The 8141-nt window shown below is 32.2% G+C and overlaps 1 long non-coding RNA gene across 2 annotated transcripts; it reads left to right on the top strand.

The window, feature by feature from the left end:
- Positions 1–2778: 2778 nt before the first annotated feature.
- LOC132943686 (uncharacterized) lies at positions 2779–6975 on the top strand. 2 transcript variants are annotated; one of them, XR_009664355.1, is made up of 3 exons: positions 2779–2991; positions 5811–5991; positions 6197–6975. It is a non-coding gene; the product is annotated as an uncharacterized LOC132943686 (long non-coding RNA). The 2 variants fall into 2 exon arrangements; XR_009664354.1 differs by lacking the exon at positions 6197–6975 and having other exon boundaries at positions 5811–6096.
- Positions 6976–8141: the final 1166 nt, after the last annotated feature.

Genomic DNA, 8141 nt, shown 5'->3' with positions numbered 1-8141 from the left:
TATAAAAGTTATGTGTACCTATTATATATAAGTTAGGCCAAGAAAAAAAAATGATTTGTTTAAAGAATCAGTAGGCAATAATTATTCTCATGGCCAATTATCTAAAGGGTGATCGAACAGGTTGCAGGGTCTCCTTTTTTTTACGCAACCAAGACAATGTATAATAATATTAATGTTGTGATATAGATTATGATATGTCATAATAAGGTGTATTATATAAAGGGCATGCCATAGCCCGTAAGTGACAGTCGCCTAGGGCGCCGTTTTTTTTCCAGAGACTACAACCTTGGACGCTTCTACTCTGAAAACAAAAATAATTATAATTCGCATACAATACGAGTTATAGGGACGTAGGTTATTTTAGTGAAACCACTTTGGCCATGTGAAATTTATACCATTAAGGCATTAACGCCACTCAACTGTAGATTATAAATTATAATATAATAAAGAGTCTATATAGCTTATAAGTTGTAATATTGTAATGACGTCCTCATCAGTCATCAGTGGTCAACGTTTTATGCTGCAGTCTGCAAGAGTCTTAGACTCTACGCGTATACAAGAAAAATGTTGTATTATCTCAAGCTGCGGATAAATATGCCTGGTAAACTCGGTCCCAATTCTCAATACTGTAAAAAATTTAAAAAAGTATAAAGCATATTTATATATTTTCTAAATTTAAATTAAATTCATTTTACTGAACTTTTATCAATGCGGGAAAATGCATTTTTATGGGCATTACCGACCAGTCACCATTAAATTCAATCAATTAGTTCCTTTGTTATAGTTTATACTTTATTATGATTATATCGTATAAAACAACTAATTAAATAACGGCATACACGTACCCTATATTGTCAGTAGTCAGTGCTGTGCTATCGCATTCAAATAGATATCTCAAACTCAATACTTCATATTATACAGTCCTGCATTCATACCTAGGTCATTAATATTTATTAATACATTCAAATACTTTATAAGAATGAAGCAAATAATTATTAAAGTTTAAAGTTTTAAACCCATACTAAAAAGCATATGTTAAAAAAAACTAATGATCCTGTATAAAAAAATATCACGATTCATATTCGTCAAAAATTCGTTTCTTTTAGGTACGTACTATTCAGGTATACATTTTTACCCGCAGTACAATATAAAAATGTTTAAAATAACGACAAAATATGGGTAGAAATATTATGTTAAATATGCTTGAAAAATTATTACTCAAACAATTTTGTATGAAAACTACAATGCTGACAACTTGTTTAGATGTTCCTTGGATAATGTTACCACCAACGGTGCGCACGGTAGGGTATGTGTTCTGGGTCCTAACCTTGGAAAAATCCTGCAGGTACTACATAGTTATCACTTAGTATACTTACCTGTAGCTGGTAAACTTTGACTATTAAATAATATTATTGGGACTAGGTTGGGCGCCTAATTGAACAACCCACTGACTCGATGCGTGCCAAAACGCCAGATAAATCTATTTCCGCTACCTCTAGCGCTCGTTGATGGTCTTATTACTCTTAGCCGTGAAATTATTACATAATAATAAAAATATAAAATAATTTTACGGTGTATCGTCTTTGCAGTGGACCGCGTAAAAAGTTATTTCCGCCCCTCCTACGCCACGCCACCCGATTCCGGGTATAAGGTCAAGAACTTCACGACTCGTTTTCACTTGCGCCAACTATCCGATTAATGACTGCAGTTCAAACACGACTCAATGTCGTGGACAACCCACCCCGTCGTCCACAAACAATCGTTTGAAAAAAGAACTCATTTTTATATTATTATTTTATATTTATTAACTATTTTCAAAGAAATTAATATATTTTTTTTTTAAATTGTGATTATAATATGGTAACTATTATAACAAAAACAATAAACTTTAGAGATATCAAAAATACAAATTATTTTTCCGATCGTCACCGTCTACTTATATTCATTAATAAATAGGTTTTATATGATATAGGTATAATATTATGAAATAAATCGGAAAAAGTCAAAAATGTGTTATCTACTATCGTGTTACATGGCCACGATCATAACGACCAGCACACAATCAACGTAATCTACAATCTGTGCCAAATCGTTCACCAAACCAACCCGGGCAACCCGCTTCTTACTGCTTATGTGATATACTGATATGCCGACGAAATCTAGATCACTCGCACAAAATCCAAACACATAAATTCACACAACTGTCTCCACCCCAATTCCAACAAACAATTACAAGAATAAAACATATTTGTTTAAAAAAAATAATTGGATTATTCTCAAATTCAGTTAGGAGACTGTAGAAGTGGACCAAAAACCAATGCCCAACAAACAAACTTCTACTCAAATCAAAGCTCCATGGCCCATCTGCATTAGTGCACAAAATGATAACTTTATTAATCTTTCTGTGATAATAATATTATCGAAAGGAGAATTATTGTTATGCAAAAGAACCACAAACGGCATGAAAGTATGAAACTATGTGCTAGCTCTCAAGAATCATACCGGTTAGGTTGTCTAAGTTAGTTTAAGTCAGTGATTCCCAACCATATGGGGTCATCTTACGTACCAAATAGGAGAGAATCGTGCGGTCTGCTGTGGGTTATTACTTATTAACTACCCATCAATAATAATTTTATCAATTCATACCTATACGCCTACCTACATAAATAACATTAATATAGGTATTTCCCAAGCGCGCTATCGAAATTAATCAAATTATCGCTTGCGCTTATCGCTGTAGCCTGTAATGCATTTTATGAGACGACGATCGACGACTAATCGGTCGACTACGTACCACAACTCACAGTTCATAGATGTGTCGCGTCGTCACAATAATAGCAACACAAATGTCAACCAAATTGTGATCATTTTTGACTTTATACATAATGCAACATTACGACTGAATTTTAATGAAATACTTTGGAAATGTTTAATGAGTAGTAACTATATACGTGTAAAGAGAAAATATCTACGAATCATATTATAGCACTAGTAAGTATAATATTATATAAATATTTTCAAAATCTTATCTAACCAGCTTATTATTAAACAAACATAAATTACGAATTATGATTTTTTAAATTCAATTTATTATACCTACGTAGGTAAACATTAATGCATTATGTAGTTTTTAAATTAATGTCGTATTATATACGATTTGACCCTGTACATTTTGAAAAATTTGATCATTTTGATATGTTCTCATCACACCCATTTTCATTTAATATTTATAACATTTCAAATTGACTTTTTAGTACAACTTTTTATAATATTATATAACAATTAGAAAAATAATATTTAAATTTCATCGAACTTATAACATTTACATACTTTTATTTACATAATAGTCACCTATATGTAGATATTATATACTTTATGTATAAAATAGTACAAAGTGTTCGCGTAATGTATGTTATTAAAATAATGGACCGCACACTCACTATTAACTCTCCCCTTAGATCCCGGAGTGATTTACCCACGCATAGCCGCATTTTCACCCACAGTGGGATTTGGGTCCGTAGAAACTCGAATTTGGCGACCGGCGCCAGTAGGCGTATATTTTCTATCTCATTCTCGTTTCAATGGGAGCGCCTATTGGTGTACTTGTTAGTTGTTATATTTTAACTGGCAAGGTTACAAATTTTAAATTTACAATACTTCACGCAAACGAACCATCGGAATATATTCAAAAATCGAAACACTATAACTTCTAAACTATGGCTGAGCGAAAAAATCCGATTACACCATCGTTCTTACTTGTTGAAAACACGCAAGTATACTAATTTCAATAAAAAAAAAATCTTCATAATTCGTGAAAGGCGTGGTAAACTTTAAAGGGAATTTATGGGAATTTCCTATCAGAAAACGTGGTGTTGAAGAAAATCAAAGCATTTCACTGTCCCAAATGTGATGACAGACACACACAAAAAAACACACATCATTGTTAAATCAATATAGTGGAGCGATAAGCTCAGAATCTAAAATGTATATTCGTCTGGTTAAGTCATTTTGTCCCAAAAGTTCAATCTTAAGTAATAAAACGTCAGCATTCGCAAGAAAAAAATGATTTTCATATAATACACGGATAGTTAAAATAGATAATAATCGGTTTAAAGTAAAATCATATTTAAATAATAAATAATATGAATGTCTCAGGATTATAAGTAGGTATATTTGAAATAGGGACCTACTTGATGAAACGTTATCTGTGTCGTAGCGTTTTTATTATTTGGATAACATACAATAAAATAAATACAATTAAAGTTAGTTTGAGAACAATAGGTTTTATTTGTTTTTTTCGTTTAATTATTACAAATTATTGGTAAGTGCTATAAAATAAAAACGCTACGACACAGATAAAGTTCTTTCCTATGAGTTGTGTAATTTCGATAATTCTATCTACAATAAGCACAGAGGGAGCATAGCAAAACAGTTTTTCTATGTTGTGCATTTGTAAGACGGAGACAACGCATGCGGATGTAACGTCCTCTTAATAATACATTTTTTCTTTGACGAATTAATTATATCTACGTACTTTACACTCATTTCACTGTTCATAATATTTAATATTTCATAAAAACTATTTACGGCGGATAACCGGTGAGTCACAAAGCCCGATTTCACGGAACTTAACTCGCGTAAACATGGGGAATTCATCAGTACCTACATACCAGTGTTTATTTCAGTGGGTGACCGGGGGGGGGGAGTTCTCTCCCCCCCCCCTCGGAGAAAAATGTATACCCCCCGAAAAAATGTATGACAATACTACGTAAACTACACGTGATGCGATATGTGAAATGAGTTATCGGCTGATTGTGAGTAATGTTGTGCATCACGGTTAATATTATAAAATAAAATAAATATAATAACTTGTTAGTATTGCCTTTTTGCCAATTAATGTGTACCGATAATAATCGTAATATCATAATCGAATGTTATCGCAATATCGCGTGCAGGAGTCGTAGGTAATTTTTAAAATGTGCTGTCGTCTGTCACTCTGTCAGTGTAGTATAATCACTGTAGTGGTTTACGTGTGGTACGACTTGACGTTAAGATACGTTTAACTGTTTGGTACATTTGTATAAGTTTTGTCACGTTTTTGTTCTTTTGAAAATTAACCGTTAACTGCCAGTATGTCAAAACGCAAAAGTAATCCTATATTAGATACGTTTCGAAAAAAACAAATGCAGCCGATGCGAGAACACGAAGACGTTGATGACCCACCGGTTTCACCTCTTCCAACACAATTAATAATTGAAGATCAAAGTATTCATAAAGTATTAAAAACTTATTCTTATCAAAAAAATAATACATATATGACATAGGCTCAGAACGGAGCATCATTAATGATATTACTAAATGTCAATTACATTTTTTTAGACTTTTTTAGAATTAGACAATGAATTTTTAAGAATTTATATTTTATGTTTTTGTAGGTATCTATATCTAATACCAATAAATTGAGCTTAAAACGATATTTTTACTTTCCTTCATTATTTACTTCTAAAGTCTTATGATGTACCCCCTTGAAAATTTACGATACCCCCGGAATAAAAGGTCTGAAATAAACACTGGTACTTACACACAAATGATGATTGGATATTTGGATACCTAGCTTTGCAGTTCAAATTTAATTTCGATATGAATTTAATATATTTTACACATATATTATGGCAACAACTTTATAGGTTTTCCCCTTACTTTTGAACTTTAAGCCGATTATATTGCATGTACCACTGTACCGACTATAATACATTGCATGCGCACTTCATATGTATTGATAAATGCTGAGCTTTTGGTGTTTTTGATAGGAATTTCAATTGTGCTGACCGCGGAGACATGAGCGGTTTGAATGCGGAGATGCAGTAAAAAAAATGTAGATTAATGCGGATTGGCGGTGCGTTTGAAAAATGCAATCCCTGGGCGTGGGGGGATGACCATGTTAAAGACTTGGAGCAAGATTGGAGAAAATAATACAAATTCATGTGTTGCGTGAGTTTTATTTACTATTAGTCATCGGTAGTAAGTATAAGGTACTGTCGTACTGATGCACTTTTGTTCATTAATCATTACCAATAAACAAAACTTTTAGTTTTATTCCTTTTTTTTTGCATATAAAACCCTAATTATTTGATCTGCTTTTTATTTTCTAAAAGTCCACGTGGTTAATACATGTAATATATTAATATGTATATAGGTAATAGGTACTAAGCAATAACTAATAATTAATAATAATCGTCGCTATAATCGATCTACTCCGGCACCTAAGTCTGGAATCTGGATACAGTGCCACAGAGGATGGGCGAATCAGCGGGCTGGAACCTATCGAGGACACCACCGAGTTCAGGCGGCTGCCGTTAATCGAATTCAAAATTGTGGAAGTTACTTAAAGTGGCAGTAGTAGCCAAGTAGGTACAAAGTTACCAATTTCATATAATATCGCCAATGGTTGACGCGCCGGGAGGTCTCTTCCCGTTTTAAATTTGAATGTATATTCGGGCGATACGGTCATTTCTATTCTGTGTCCGAACCTTAGATCATAATAGGTACAATACTATAATACAATATTATGGTCTAAGGTTCGACCTATGATGGCGCGCTATCTATCTCTTACATTTCGACATGCTACGCATGGAACTACTGGCCGTCACTGCCTTACTAGATAGACCTGACGTTCATGGTTTTTGTAGGTATTTTATATTGTTTTCAGACTTCCCGAGTTCCAACCGACGTCGTCGCGGCTTACCACGAGTCACGACTATGTTTAATTTCTCTTAACGACCTTTATCTAATTTTTAATAACTGGTAGGGGAGGTCGATCCGGGGCACAAATTTCAAATCCATAAAGCATATTATTGCATAGTGGCACTAATATTATGTTGTAATCCGGGTTACATAATTTGTAGATCCGATACTGAATATACATGTGATGTCACTCTCATCTTTTTTCATTCCAACATTATACTTGTTAAACCAATAAAGATATTGCTAAAAAGTTTAACAAATAATATTTATAAATAACAATGTTCCTTGTAACGGGAACAATTTTTAATTTTAAAGAAACGATGTTCTATGTTAAAGTAACAAATACTTTAAAGCTGAAAACAACAAAATTATTGTTATATTTACATAGTTTTTGTTACTTGTAATAAACTCTTATTTTCTATAATTATTACTAGGTAGATATAACAAACGTTTTGTCGGCTCAGGAGTGACAAAAACATTGTTAAAACAATGTATATTTTAGATTCTGAGCGAAGCGATGAATGTATTGATTTTACAGTGTGTTTTTTTTTTTGTGTCCGTCATCACCTTTTGGGACAGTAAGTGGATTTTCTTCAAACCAATTTTTCTGATAGGAAAGTGAATCTAGTTGGTACTTTGGGGGGGTCAAAAGTAAAAATTTCCCAGTAGTTTTCAAAAGCAACATGAAAAACAAAAGAAAAATTAAGGAAAAACGGGAATTTTTACACAAAATCAGATTCTGTTTTCGAGAAAATCGATTTTGGTTTTTGGTGTAACTCTAAAACAAATGACCGTAGGGATATGAAATTTTGAATGAATGTTTATATAAGCATTTTCTATACACCCTAACATTTTGAATTATTTTGAGCTGTTTACGGACATTTTCAGTTTCCATTTTTTTTCTACAAATATCAATAAAATTTTATTTGTTGGGTAGAAAATCGTGAACATTTTATGCAAGGCTTCTGATATATTGTTTCAATAGCAGTTGAAAATACAGTCACAATTTTTTTTTATAAGCATTTAAAGTTCAAATTTTGACAAAATTCATCAAATTTTAAATGTAATAATTATTTCGTAGTTAAAAATTTATAAAATGTTCAACTTTTGTAGCTAAGGATTGAAAATTTAAAACAAGGTACCACGTAAATAAGTAAATATATAAATTACTTTATTGACAATAACATCATGAAATATACTTAGTAATATCATAGGCTGACTGACCATTTTCGCTCAGAATCATTTTTCTTATACAATGATATTATATTATTGAATTCAAATTTAACACCATCCATTACAGTGACCCACTTGTAACCTACTGTACAGCAGAGCGACTTTTTTTTTGTTTTCATGTATGAATTTCTTTTAGTGTAATATTAAAGCTAACACAAATTTTA

Source organism: Metopolophium dirhodum, chromosome 4 (assembly GCF_019925205.1).
Source record: "Metopolophium dirhodum isolate CAU chromosome 4, ASM1992520v1, whole genome shotgun sequence".
NCBI lineage: Eukaryota > Metazoa > Arthropoda > Insecta > Hemiptera > Aphididae > Metopolophium > Metopolophium dirhodum.
Note: the sequence above shows the minus strand (reverse complement) of the source record. Positions and strands in the feature narration are given on the sequence as shown.